The 15,663-nt window shown below is 36.8% G+C and overlaps 1 long non-coding RNA gene across 1 annotated transcript; it reads right to left on the minus strand.

Moving 5' to 3' along the window:
* Positions 1-6,526: 6,526 nt before the first annotated feature.
* LOC150059906 (uncharacterized) lies at positions 6,527-14,584 on the minus strand. Its single transcript, XR_016536413.1, has 2 exons — positions 14,369-14,584; positions 6,527-6,801 (listed from the first exon to the last, which is right to left on the minus strand). It is a non-coding gene; the product is annotated as an uncharacterized LOC150059906 (long non-coding RNA).
* Between the last annotated feature and the right edge of the window lie 1,079 nt (positions 14,585-15,663).

Raw genomic sequence — 15,663 nt, forward strand, 5'->3', positions numbered from 1 at the left:
GTACATATGCCTATATAGGATGAAGCTAAGTGAAATGAACTCCAAGATATGGAAACAAGAGATTTATCTTTGTGATTGTTATTCTTAATGTACTATGTGAAGTTCTTTTTTATCATTTATAAATGTGTACAAACAGAATGTGTTTTTCATATATTTTTATTGTAATTAATAGAAGGGTTACATTATATTCACCAGATAGAAGGTGCATTACTTCATAAACATTAATATCCTTTCTCAAGTTTTTGTCCCCATATCCATCCCCCCACCCCGCCCCATCTCGTTTTCCCTCCTTCCCTATCCTATTTCAAGTAAACAAATAAACATATATACAATATATCAGATAACAAGGTAAAATACAGTAACAATATGAGATAACCAAGGGAAAGCAAAAGAGATGAGAGATAACATAGTACATTGTTATTTCTTTTCTCTTTTTTCCCTTTATGGTTTATCTCATGTGGTTACTATATCTTGCTTTGTTACCTGGTATATTATATATTCTTTTATTTGTTTATTTGAAATAAGGAAGGGAAGGAAAAGAAATGAAATGATTGGGAGGAGTTGGGAGGAGGGAAAGTGAGAGAAAAACATTAGAAGTGGTATCAATGTTCAAGAAGTAATGTTCCCACTATTTGATAAATGTAACTGCAACCCCTCTATATGTTACCCCCACAATAAAATACAATTTTAAAAATAAAACACAACTGATACGTTGGGAGTTTGGCCTAGTGGTGATTCCTCAGTACCACATACACAGAAAAAGCTAGAAATGGTACTGTGGCTCAAGTGGTAGAACTCTTCAGTCTACCACCTTCTCAGTCTGTTATCTGAAATATACGTATTATATTATCTGTATTTTTATATAGATATAAACACAGAAAGTGCCTAGGCATTTAAAAATAATTAAAATGTTAACTAATTACTTTCTTCTAGTAAACCCAATAGTAGGTTTTCTTTTTTTTTGGGGGGGGGAGTTGAGGGATAATTTTCTACTTGGCTTTCAAATCTAGATTTAATTCAGAAAATACTATTTATTACAGTTGTCAATTACTGAGACTATAATGAAAAGAAATCACAAACTATTAGGATACTAGGTAGTTTGCAAGCAGTGTTAAACATAGGGGTGATCTTTATTTACTATCTATCCTTGTCTTCATCGTTATAGATGAACATAAGATAATAATGGAGGCACAGGTGAATTTGTAAGAAGCAAGATGTGCACTTTGATTCAGTTCAGTACTAGAATGTTAGGTGGAAGAATTTTTGTTCCTTACCTTTATTATTTTATAGCTGTTAGAAGAATTTATTTTTCTACGTTTTAGGTTTCACATGAGAAATGAAAAAAAAACAAAAGATGCTAAGAATACCAACTGTGTCCTAGAGTATAGTTCCTTACACATAATAAGACCTCCATAATGCTAGCTACTACAGTCATTATTCATACAACAGCATTCATACAAGACAGGTATAGTCTTTCTTACATAAAACATTACAAAACAATGCATATTTAATAACAGATAAGATTCTTCCTAAGGTCTTTAAAATAAAAGAAACTAAGGATAAAGATTTCTTTCACTTGAAGAGTAATGTGGATTATTCAAAGTGCTCATACACGAATTATCCCATTTGATCCTTAGAATAAGCTGTGTAATATCAATAAACTAGTTTTAAGAATAAGAAATCAAAGCTGAGAGAGATTATGTTATTCAACCCAAGGCACTTGAATAGAAAATGATGAAACTAAAGCCCGAATATATTTCTTTCTCATCTCTAATTCAATTTTCAGACTACTGTAATACATTGAACAACCTGACACTTCCACTTCATGTTAAAATCAAAGTGTGATTTTTGCGGTTTCAAGCTTATCAGTATAAAATATGGAAATGGCATGAATGATCCTAAAAAATCTCTAAGAGTCACTATTGCTAGGTAAAGGAATGTGTACACTGCTTCCAAAATCAGTGTTCATCCTCTTTGTAACTACATACTAAAATCTACAGCCTCACTCAGTGTTATGTTTAATAATTAGAAAAACAAACAGGAAGGAGAAACAGAAGAACTGTGTGCCACCCAGAATTCATGTGCCTAATGCAGTAGTGTTAGGAGGTAGAGCTTAAAAAGAGGCAACAAGGCCAGGAGTTTGGCCTAGTGGTTAAAGTGCTTGCCTAGCATGCATGAAGACCCGGGTTGGATTCCTTGGTACCACATATATAGAAAAAAAAGCCAGAAGTGGTGCTGAAGCTCAAGTGGTAGAGCTCTAGCCTTGAGAAAGTCCAAGGACAGTGCTCAGGCCCTGAGCTCAAGCCCAGGACTGGCAAAAAAAAAAAAAAAAAAAAGAGGCAACAAAACCAAAGCCTTATCATGAGAGAGCATTGGTGATTACTAAAGTAGATTTGTTATAAAAATGAATCCCAGGTCTGTCTTGCAATTCTGCCTTCCATCATGGGATAGTCTAGAATGAAAGCTCTCACTACATGGCACCATGCCCTCGGACCTCCCCATCTCCAGAGCCAGGAGCCAAATTAACCTGTTTATAAATGTAATAGTATTTACAAAATGAAAAAAAAAACACCTTCCCTAATGGGCTGCCTATCTTATCTCCAAATTCCATATGAATTTCCATTATAACAGTTAGATTTAGCAAAACATTAAATTAAGATATAGTCAGTATACTACAGGCTAAGATATTTTTGAAATAATTATACTTACAAGTATGGTTAAACCAAACCAGACACATATAATCTTCATTTTGTAGAAGTGTGGATATGGGGGAGGGGCAGTTAAGCTTATGTGAACTAATTTATAAAATGCAGAGGTGCCAACAAGAAAGTCATTTACATTAACTGTTTCAGTAAAAGTCAAATTGGTACTTTTATTAAAATACTTCCACAATATTTCAGATAAATTGCTAATGTATTCCTAGAGCCTTACATGAGAGAGAAAGACAGAGAGAGAGAGAGAGAGAGAGAGAGAGAGAGAGAGAGAGAGAGAGAGAGACAGAAACAGAGAGAGAGAGAGAGAGAGAGAGAGAGAGAGAAACAGAGAGAGAGAGAGAGAGAGAGAGAGAGAGAGAGAGAGAGAGAGAGAGAGAGAGAGAGAGAGAGAGAGAAAGAAAGAGAGGGGGGTCTCACATTACTCTGAGATACAGTGTTTATTGGCAGAAATTAAAATACTTGGGCCCAGGAGTTTGGCATAGTGGTAGAGTACTCGTCTAGTATGCCTGAAGCCCTGGGTTTGATTCCTCAATGCCACATACATTAAAAAAAAAAAAAAAAAAAAAAAAAAGCTGGAAGTGGGTCCGGGAGTTTGGCCTAGCGGTAGAGTGCTTGCCTAGCATGCACAAAGACTTAGGTTTGATTCCTCTGTACCAAATATATAGAAATAAAGCTAGAAGTAGTGCTGAGGCTTCAGTGGTAGTGCTCTAACCTTGAGAAAGCCCAAGGACAGTGCTCAGATCCTGAGCACAAGTCCAGAATTGGCCAAAAAAAAAAAAAACTGAAGGTGGTTCTGTAACTCAAGTGGTAGAGCATTTGAGAAAGCTCAAGAACAGTGCCCAGGCCTTGAATTCAAGCCCCAGCACAGGCAAAAATAAAATAAAATACTATCTTGAAAAATCAGATCATCAGATGAAAGGTTGTTCAGAAATATTTCACAACCAAGTCCTAGGGGAGAAAGTCTACTTTGTAGCATTGCCAAATTCTGGGGCCTAGATAATCCAGCCAGAGCTAATGTCATGCTCTATACATGAGTCACTCAATATGGAGTTAGGAAGAGATGAAAACAATTGGCTCCCACAAGAAAAGACAAACTAGCTGGCGGCCACTACTGGCTGTAAGCCAAGCACAATCCAAATCTCCAAAGACAGAACACAGAAACCTATCTTCTTTACAGTTTTCTCAGTGATGTTTATACCCTTGTTTGTTTGTTTTGTTTTTTGACAGTCCTGGGGCTTGAAGTCAAGGCCTAGGCGCTGTCCTTGAGCCTCTTTGTGCTCTTCCACTTGAGCCAGTGCCACTTCCAGATACTTTTGGAGTAGTTTATTGGAGACAAGAGAGAACCTCACAAGGACTTTTCTGCCCAAGTTGGCTTGTTACCTTGATCCTCTGACCTCAGCCTCCTGAATAGCTAGGATTACAGGCCACCTGTGCCTAGCTACAATTTTTCATTTTTAAATCATACATTAGAACCTAGCAGTTTTTAAACAGTCAGAGAAGTTAATGAAGGAAGGAGCAACTGGTCCAGGCTGTGGTATTATTAGGTTACACCTACATGAACTGGTCAGTTTGTCTAGATGTGGTTACCACATCAGTGGCTGTAACAAGAACTGAGACCAATATAATACAAATCAGTGTACAAGAGAATCCAAGCAGGCAGTTCTAACCTAATCTTTGACTGTTCTTTGGTTTATGTTCCTGCTGTTTAGGCTGAAAGACCTCAAAATCCTAAGTCATTCTGCTATCAAGAACACCTTAGATTAATTCGTAGATCCTTTATGCTTTGAAAATAGCAGATGTCAGTGAGAGAAAAGATAATCTTGCTCATTAATAAGTATTTGTATTTACTTATTTTACAACTTACTATCCCATAGAACACATTGAACAAAAAGCACTATTCTTCCTATCACATCAAACAAAAATGTTATTGGTTTATTCTGATTGAGTCCTAAAAGGAAAATGAGAACCCACCAGACTCTGTCATAGGTAGGAATGCCAGGAAGAGAAAATCATGAAAAATGAGCTAATGTTTTAGGCCTCAGAAAAATCATTTAAGAACTATCTGCTTTGAGTTCCTGGCCCTCAAGAAAGTAAACAGCTTATGGTAATATCAGAGAGATACTATTCTGATGAACTTTTTTGAAACTAAAGTTACCACAAAGAGTACTCTTCAAACTTGAGCGTATTATCAGCCACTGGGAGCAAAACTGGGGTCTTTGATTCTGTAAGTCTGAATGGAGACCAAGAACTCACATTCCTAACAACTGCCCACTGACACTGCTGATCCACAGGCTCTTAATTTATGAACCACTGAAATAAGAAAGTAAGAAGGCAGGCACTATGCAGGTTTTTCTTTGAAGCAACGGACTGTATACACTCCAATTTTATATTAAAAGTAAGCCTAGAAATGATTATTTTTAGACATTTATTGACATTATGATTCTTCAGGGTTTACCTACAAAAGAGTTCTAATTCACTTCTATTTCATAACATTTAGATTAATATGAAAATATCAAAAATTCCCAGGGTAATTAGCCTTAGCAAACTATTCAGATGATTTTCATGCAGGCTAAGCCTGACGAGTACATGGTTAGTAAGAATGGTGCTTAATAACATAGCACTAGTTGAGAAGTTTCTCTAACAACTCTTTCATAAAGAGAAGAAGCCTTGTGCTACAGGGAACTAAGAGCCTGTGGTAGAGTGCAAGGAGAAAAGCAGAGTAGTTGGGGAGATAGGAATTTGAAGCTAGATTGATTTGATTTAGCTGGAAGGAACCTTGGAAAACTGAGTTTCATTTCCTCATCCTAAAAATGAAGATAATAAGTTCTACTTCATGTGATTGCTATAGGGATAAAATGAGATAATGTATATAAAGCATTTCACACAATACCTGTCATACAGAAGTTTTTAACAAATATTACTAGTATAGTACTCCATTAGTCCTCTAGAGAACACTGTAATATCCATGTAACTCACTTGAGAATTTCTAAAGTGTAATAGGGCTATACAGTGCCATGGCTCATCTTACCTTTATATTCTCTCTCTCTCTCTCTCTCTCTCTCTCTCTCTCTCTCTCTCTCTCTCTCTCTCTCTCTCTCTCTCTCTCTCTCTCCCTCCCTCCCTCCCTCCCTCCCTCTTTCTCTCTCTCTCCCTCCCTCCCTCCCTCCCTCCCCTTCCCTCCCCTCCTCTCTCTCTCTCAACAGTGGAATAACAGTTAGTTGAATGTAGAAGGAAAACCAACTTGAACAGCTTCTCTCTGTCTCCGTTTTTAGACTGGCCATGATAAGGCATTGCTTAGGTTTCAGGTGAGTTGTAAGATCAAAAAAGATGGCCTATTTGCGTACAGTCATGGGGTCAACAGAAAGTGGCTTGGAAACATTCTTCCTGTACAGAGGAGCTCTTCCTGAGATAACAACAAAAAGTTTAAGTACCTGACATCTGGACTGAGGGGAAAGAGATACTTGGGAAAACAACTTCTTAGGATCAGAAGAGATTGATATAATGATCTGTTAATATGTAATTTGAGAAATCAAAATCCTAACCATAATTTCTGGGCTGAAACATTATCTATTTCTCAACATTCTAATTATATATGGCAATAGTCATTAATACTAAAGTACACAATGTAGTAAAATGTCACTACATCAGTTGCAAACTAGTTTTGAAATGTTAAGTATCTTCAAGATTGTAAATAACAGGATATCATTATGCATACAGTTGGCATCTAAGTTATTTAGAAAATACATGCCATGACTATCAAGGTTATGTAAATAGATGAGGGGAAAATAAAACAATTTTAGTCCTCTCAACTCTTTTTAAATCTAATTTTTATTGAGAAGGTGATGAGCAGGGGGTTACAGTGACATAATTAAGGTAATGAGTACATTGGTTTTTAGTCATTGTTACCCCATCCCTCATTTTCTCCAGCTTACCCTCCCTCTTCCCCACTTCCCTAAGTTCATCTCCAACATAGTGTCAAGTGAGTATCAACGACGTATTGGTTCATCCTTTGTCCTACTGTTTCTGTGATTCCTTTTCACTTTCACATATTGATTAATCTCATATATAAGACACAAGGTACAGAAATCTAAGAGAGATAAAAAAGAAAAACAAAGGACTACATACATGACATAATAAAAACCTTTTGCTTCCATATCTTGGAGTTCATATTAGTATATTTCATTATATATAGTCCTACACACTAAACAATTGCATTATTGAGATCCCCTGTTAAGAATATAATGGATACATCTACTTCTTACAAATGAGGGAAATCATGCAATCTACTTTTCTTTGGATCTGGCTTACTTAAGATGATTTTTTCCAAGTCTTTCCATTTCCTTACAAATGGAGCAATATCATTCTTTCTGATGGAAGCATAGAATTTCATTGTGTGTATATACCATATCTTTTTGATCCATTCATCTACTGAGGCCCATCTGGGTTGGTTCCGTTTTAGCTATGGTAAATAATGCTGCAGTGAACATGGTTGTGCTGATAGCTTTAGTGTGGCCTTGTTTGTGGTCAGGTGGGTAAATTTCCAGGAATGGGACTACTGGATCATAAGGGAGCTCTATGTTTAGTCTTTTGAGTGTTCTCAACAATTAAAGGTAGTACTTTGTTCTAGATTATAAATTATTTTCCTTTGTGAATCCTAAATTAATTTTGAAGTTCGATGAACTTCAGTAAAAAGTTATTTTTTTAAGCAGGCCCCACCAGAAGGTCACTCTGAACTAAGTCTAAACCAGCAGACATAGCAGCTTCAAAGAAAGTAATAAATTACAGACTACTCCCAGTGATTTGAAGCCCCAAGATAAAATAACCACTGAGATATCCTGACCAGCTGCCCTTCAGCTTCCCTGCAGCTCTGCACATAACCCCTAAACACGAACTGCACGTATCCCCTAGCATTAACCAATCAATTCATAATACATCAACCCTTTGCGATAACTCTATAAAAACCTTGTACAACAGAAAGTCGGGACTCTCAACTCAGACCTGCTGTATCAGTGTTGGCTGTGAGTCCAGGCTTGAACTTGCAATAAAGACTCTCATGCTCTTACATCAGATTCAGCTCCTTGGTGGTCTTTGGGGATCCCGAAATCTGGGCACAACACTTTCTCACAAATAGTTTTACTTAGTCACTTTGCATCTATTAGAGAAATTATGAGGGAAAAATGCTATGTTACACTATAGCTGTACATTGAAAGAGAAAGCAATAGGTGCCATCTAATAATAGTAGGATTTTGTTGATGGCACTTCATTGTTTGCCTTTAAAAATGTGAGAGAAACTAAATTAAGGCTCATGACTGCAATCCTAACTACTCAAGAGGCTGAGAACTGAGGATCCTAATTCATAGCCAGCCTAGATAGGATTCTTATCTCCAATTAATTACCAAAAGCTACTCAATCGCTATGGCTCAAGTGCTAGGGTGCTAGTCTTGAGTGATGAAGCCTCTAGATCAGCAATGAAACTCTGAATCCAAGTCTCAGGATTGGCACAAGGGAGAAAAAGAAAGGGGCAGTGGGGGGGGGGGATTGAAGAATTGAAGTCATCAGGGTGGAATTGAGGATAAAGTAGCTAGGAGAACTACAAAGTAAAATAGACAGATAAGCTACTAAACCTCACTGTCACTCAGTTTACTCATTTCTAAAATGAAGTAACAGACCCTTCACTGATGACCTTTCAGCCATATGAATCCTGTGACTCTATGCTTGAACTTAAGGAACTAAAGAAATAGATTTGAATGTCTTTCCTCACTAGATCCCACTATATCAGACAGACATCAACCCCTACATTATACTTTCTGTAAACTTCTTTCTTCACAGATTACCAGATGCAGTAGTAATTGAGTGGCCTTACATAGAACAACATAAATCTTAAATACAAATAGCCCTTCTAAAAGAACTATGACACCAGTGAGCTTCATTGTAATTAAAAAAGCCATTGAAATTCAGTTCAACTAGGCAGACTTTGGGTTTATTCCAGTACTAAAACAAATAACTTAGCTGGGCACTGTGGCTCAAGCCTGTAATCCTAGCTACTCAACAGACTAAGATTTGAGGATCGCAGTTCAAAGTCAGCCTGGGCACTAAAGTCCATAAGACACTTATCTCCAATTAACCACCAAAAAACAGGAAGTAGCGCTTGCTCAAGGGGTACAGAGGTAGCCTTGAGCTAAAGAGCTCAGGGTCAACATTCAGGCCCAGAGTTCAAGTCCCACAGTTGACAAAAAGAAAAAAAATAGCTTTGTAATAAAATATACCAGTGTAGATTTTAAACTTAAAAAAATAATCCTCAGTAGATATGAGTATGAGTAATATTTAAATATTTATGCATAAATTTGCATTTACTGCAAAGTATAGAAGAATATTGATTTATCTAATAAGTGATTAGTGTATTAAGGGGATTTTAAATTGAAGAAAGTAATTTAAAATGGCCAAGCATGTCTAATGAAAATTATCCTGTTCTAATACCTCTTATCTAACTGATAAGGGTTTTTTTTTCTAAAATTTACTGAAGTCTAGGTGTTCAATAAATAAAAATAGTATCTATGAAGTCTAAACAGATTTGATACTATGCTGATTTAGGTGAGGTCAAAGGTTAGAAGGGGGCTTTGTTTGTTTTGACAGTAATGAAGTAGGACCTCATGGACTCATTTTTGCAAGACAAGTGCTATGGCAGGCATACTCTCAGTCCTCTCTTGCTCTAGTCTTGAGAAAAACCCTGAGTTCAAGCCCCCGGACTGGCAAAGAAAAAAAACAAAAAACTATAATCACAGGCATGTACCACCAATCCAGTTTATTAACTAAAATGAGAGTCTTTTCTTTTTCCAGGTTGACCTCAAATTGCAATTGTTCCAATCAAGATTTTCTGAGTTAGCTATGATTACAATCATGAGCCAGCATGCCATCCTAGAAGGAAACTTTATTTTAATTTCTGTGCTGATGCAGGGCTTGAACAATCTTCTGTCTCACAGCTGGCACTGGGAATGATATTTAATTTAAAGATGGAGTCACAAAGACTTTTCCATCCCAGCTGACTTTGAACCTCAGTCCTCAGGTCTTAGTCTCCTAAGTGGTATTACAGGTATATGATACTTGTGCCCAGCTAGACAGGAACTTTAAAGGACATCTGTTTTATAATCTAAGACCACATTGGTGATCATTCAATATATGTTTAAATCCTTAAATTTTCAGGGAACTCACTATATCACATTTCATCCCAGATATAAGCATAAGGGAAGCTCTCCTCTTCTCACACTGTTACCATGGAACCTAGCTAGACTGCACTCAACCTAGACCCACTGAACTCATCCTTCTCAGTGCCAAGATTGTCTCTAAAACACACAATTAGCTTTCCATCTTAACTCTCATACTCTGTAGAATAAGGAATAACCTCTGCTGAACATATTAAATCCTAAAAGTGAAGCTTTCTATGCCTTCATAATTTGATCACCTACTCATTCCTTATATGTTGAAGGAAGACTGGGATTTGTTTTGGAAGGAAGTGCACTGGACCTGCCTCAGATACACTGGAAACAAGAAATAAATCCACAATAAAGTTTAAAAGACACCTAAGCCTGACTCCAGATGATGTTACTGCTGCTGATTTGTAGAAGGCCTTATGAGAAGCAAGAATCTCGAAAGAAGAATGTGAAATTCAAACATGACCACTGAGCAAAGTTGGAGGGCAAGAAACTCATTCAATTTACCTTAACTTGGCCCCTAATAAAGTGCTTGGGAATAGACAATGTAGTTTATCTGTTGGGATCTGATGATCTATGGCAGGTATAAGTCCATCCCTACCACTCAACAGATGTGTGATATAACCAAGAAACTTCACTTTTTTGGGGGGTTCCAGTTTCTCTTCTGTCATATGGGAATGTTGCCTCCAAAGGATGAGGAAAAAGTGCTCCATTATTTTTGCTTCATTAGGTGCTTGGTAAGTATTGAAAGAACATACTAGTTAACGAATAGCCAGTTATTGACTAACATAGCGATTGACTTTGGTGGGTGATGGGATAAAAAAAAATGCTTCAGCAGAGATTTACAATAGAACAAAATCTAGATACATAAGGCCATATAGTATGATGCTAAATGTAAGGACCTCAAGGATATAGAAACAAAAGCCATATAATGAGTGATTGTTATCCTTAATGTACTATGTTATCTCTCATCTCTTTTGCTGTCCCTTGGTTATCTCATATTGTTACAATATTTCACCTTGTTATCTGATATATTTTATATATGCTTAATTGGTTATTTGAAATTGGATAGGGAATGGGGAAAATCAAATGAGCAGGAGGGGGAAGGGGGAGGAGGGAGGGAAATGGGGACCATTTCATGAGAAAGGGTATCAATGTCTGTGAAGTTATGCGCCTTCTATCTGGTGAATATAATGTAACCCTTCTATTAATTACAATAAAAAATATATGGAAAAAATGCTTCAGAACTCTACAGGCATCATATTAATCAGAGTCGTCTCATCTATACTGAGAAAAATGACTGAAATCATAATAATTGGTAGGCATTCCACACATAAGACATAAAACTGAAATTGATCTGCTTGTCAGTTTAGTATTTCTGTTTTATAGAGTTTTGCAAATCTGGAGGAGAATCCCTGCTATAATGAACAATCCAGGTTCTACAGTCAGCTTCTTGGTAATCTAATAGCTCCCTTGTTTTTAGCACTTAGAAATTTTGGGGGAAAATTGCAAAACTTTCTTATCTCCTGTTTCTTTTATCCCCATAACAACATGACAGAAATCAGTCATGAGCTGATTTTTTTCTAATCTTCATTCTTTAAAAATATTTTTAATTATATGAAATTGCCACTGCCATGACCTAATTACCACATATTATCTATCCATGGATGCTAACCTAGATCCAAGCCTAAATCAAATCCAAGCTATCTGCCCAGATGTCCAATATACTACTAAACATCATTGTTTGCCTCCAAATAAGCACTTTTTTTCAAAATGAATGTTCTATGTGTTACTATGGCAATAGAATATCCCTAAGACTTTTGAAAAACTTTTTACAACTCCACTGTAAAAGTTACAAGATAAGCTAGGTACTGGTCCCAGTTGCTCAGGAGGCTCAAATTGGAGGATCAAGTTTCAAAGCCAAAACAGATTCATGAAAAACAATCAGCAAAAAGTCAGAAGTGGAAGTGTGTCTCAATTGGTAGAGTGGGGAGGGGGGAAGGGGGTTTAGCTCATGCCTGTAATCCTAGCTACTCAGGAGGCTGAGATGTGAGGATCAAGGTTCAAAGCCAGTCCAGGCACAAAAGAACCTGAGACTCTTATCTCTAATTAACTTCTGGAAAACAGGAAGTGGGGCTTGATTGGAGAGTAGGTAGATAGCCTTGAGCTGAAGAGCTCAGGGACACCACCCAAGCCAAGTTCAAGCCCTGTGACCCACAAAAAAAAAAAAAAGAAAGAAAGAAAGAAAGAAAGAAAGAAAGAAAGAAAGAAAGAAAGAAAGACAGACAGACAGACAGACAGACAGAAAGGAAAGAAAGAAAGAAAGAAAGAAAGAAAGAAAGAAAGAAAGAAAGAAAAGAAAAGCTAAGTGAGATCAAGCCCTAGTGCTAGCACCACACAAATGTGCACACACACACACACACACACACACACACACACACCCTTGGATATGTGACTTGTGAGTTTGTTTTTGTTTTTCGGTAGAATTCCTCCATGCTACTCAAGACTAATCTCAAACTCTGGAGTCAAGCAATCTTTGTCCACTCCTCCACCCCTACCCACCTCCCCAATAGCTGGAATTACAATATGTTACCATGTCTGATTGCATTTTTCATTTAGAATTTTTCAAAGATATTGTAAAGTGTAATATGTTTATTGGACAACCAAGTCTTGCACTAAGAACTAGATTTGTTTATGATGTTCTCAGCCCAGCTTTCATTTAAGAAAATGTTCTAAACTATTTTAAAAGCCTCTTTTAAGAATTATTATGTTGTATATGACAATTTTGAAGACCAATATTTATTAGGGATTCTAAATTTGGGTTTGGGACATGAGCACAAATCTTTGATTGATAAATGATAAATAACTGAGATTCATTAATAACAATTAATACCTACTCCTCCAGCGTACACTCTGTGGTTTACCAAGCAGTATGCTCTTTTTTAAAAAAGTAAACAAATTTTGAGCTAGTTACTGAACTTTAAAAATACTATGAAATGTTTTCCCAAAGTTAGCATTTTTTTAAGTATTGCTGATGATTGTAAGTAGTCCATTCAAGTTAAATAATTCATGACAGGATAACCTTAGCATCATAGTGGGAAAAAAAAATCTAACAACTTTAAACTGACAAGTTTAAGACATTTCCAAATTGCACTGACAATTCACATCTCTACTTCCTTTCATTCCTAGATTCCCGTAATATCTCATTTGATTTTCAAACCTTCCTTCAGAAGCAACTGGAACAAAACCATGAGCAAGCTCAATCTCCATTTGGGCATGTAACCCTTTTACAAACACAATTGCAGCCAAACACTATTGTAACCTGATTTGCATTTGCACTAAGTTACAAAGCACAGGGAGAATGCCTGTTATGCATGCTACAGACTTGTTAGGAGAATATATTGCAGCGCTTCTGTGAGCACTAATTAAAAAGGTTTTATCTTTCCCCTCTGGTCCACTGAAATTGTTCAAATAGCTTTGCCTGCTACAACTTTGTTCAAAAACAGTTTTCAAACATGTGATCAGAGCTAGGCAACTATTTCAAGCGGCATGATTCTGTTTCCACAGTGGACAAGGCCCTAGAGACAAAGTTTCCATCTAAACTTTGAGCTTCCTTTCCTTTGTCATTTTGTGTTGCAACCTTCACATTATCCAACTGTGGACTTTTATCTGTGAATATCTAAATCCTGTCTTGTGGAAAACTAATTACTGAACCACTGAGAGCTTCATAATGTCCTGCATTTAAGTCCTGAGCATCATACATAATGCATAGGCAGCCGTCTCTGCACTCTGATTACAGAACACTGTCATTAAGTGAGCAAATTAAAGATGTGAATAATTCACTGGCTGAGCTTATTGTCAGTGCTGCATTGTGAAATTAGAATTTCTAATAAGTACTGCAATTTTTTTAACCCAATTAACACAGAGAACATCTTGAGACTGATTAGTACAATAAAAATTATTACCTTATTCTTTTGCTTCACAACAGCCAAATTAAATACTGTACTTAATTATGCAGCATTCATTCCTTCTCCGCTAAAAAAAACCCTATCATTTTAATAAGAGTTCTAATATTTGTATGTGAGCTAAAAATACAACACATGCATCTGTAGCTCACTGTCTTTTTGCAAAGTTTTTTTTAAGAGTCTGAACAACAGTATTTACACCAGTGGTAGATTATGATGGCATTAGTCTATTCTTAAACCAAATATTTTTCCTTAAAAAAAAAAAAAAACAAATCTAACAGCATATACTGAATTGACAAAGTAACTAACCTCTACAAATTAAGTTGAATATATTATACCTCTGCTTTTTTTCCCCTTGGCTTTTTAGATGCAGATTAACACAGACTTGCCCCCACTATACTATTTGTGATTGAAGCTGGAACATATATTTAAGAAAATTAATTGATTAGGAAAATCAAGGATCTGAAAGAGTGAGTCTTACCTTAGATGCTCATTTAGCAAACAAGGATGTGTCTGACTGCTGCCAGGCAAGTAGGAAAGTCCAGTTTATGCTCGGCATGATGATCCTACGCAGAGAGGGTCTGCTGCCATGTTAAATAAAGAAAATGATCATTTAAACCGGGGCTTTTGTCTCCCAATATTTCCTCCTGCTGTCCCTTTCGAATCAAAGCCCAGGAAGGCAGGCACATCTGGTAGCAGTCCCTGCCTCTGACCGCAGCTGCCTCTGGAAGGAGCTCCCCCCTTCCAGCTCCTCTGCCTCCCTTCTGGGTAACTTCACCCCCGGAAAATGGGGGAAGAAACGATGACATTGCAGGCAGGATATGTTTGCTCAGCCTCTGCAGCCACCACCTTCCTGTGTAGATATTTTACAGAAAGGGAGTGAGAGGAGAGAAACAGGGAAAGTGCTCTGAAAATCAGTCAGACACAATGCAATAGGGAGAGGGAGAGGAGGGAAAGGAGAATGAGAGAGAGAAAGAGAGAGGGATTGTGTGTGTGTGTGTGTGTGTGTGTGTGTGTGTGTGTGTGTGTGTGTGTAGAGGGTGGCTGTCAGTGCAGATAAATCTGCATATGGAAATTAGGGTTATCCTGGGTACAGTTTTATTTAATTATGATCTGCTAGGGTTTTTTTAATTAGACTAGAATTGTAGCAAAAGAAAGGATGAAAGTGACTCTTAAAAACAGAGTAACTTTTAATTTAATACAATCTTAAAATGTTGTAGCAAATAGCAAATCCAGAAGTTGAAGATAAAAGAAAAGGAACAAAATATGGATTATTTCCCCCTTTATTTTCTTTATTAAACAAAAACATGAGCTATCACTGCCCCCAATTCTGTCTCAGATTGAGACAGGGGAAGAGTAGGAAAAATAAAAAATAAAAAAACTAACTTCTCATTGTCTTCATAAGATTTTCCCCTTAAAATTATACAATACTCATATGGGAAGAATAAATTTTCCGAAGAATATAACTGACATTATGTAAGAACTAGAAGCCATATATTTTGGCATTTAATATCAGAGATACAGCATGTATTTCCCTTCCTCCAAATCCTCTTCCTTTGCATTTCTAATCCATGATAAAATGCAGGCCATCATTAGTTTGAGGATAAACTTCCAGGAGTACCTAGAAGAAAACTAAGTGGCACCAAAACTAAAAGACCACTGAAAGCCAGGCACTGGTGGCTCACTCCTTCAATCCTAGCTACTCAGATGGCTGAGATCTGAGAGCAGGAAAGTCCATGGGATTCTTATGTTGAATGACACAAAAATCTGGAAGTG

Source organism: Megascapheus bottae, chromosome 8 (genome assembly GCF_031878675.1).
Source record: "Megascapheus bottae isolate mThoBot1 chromosome 8, mThoBot2.hap1, whole genome shotgun sequence".
Taxonomy (NCBI): domain Eukaryota; kingdom Metazoa; phylum Chordata; class Mammalia; order Rodentia; family Geomyidae; genus Megascapheus; species Megascapheus bottae.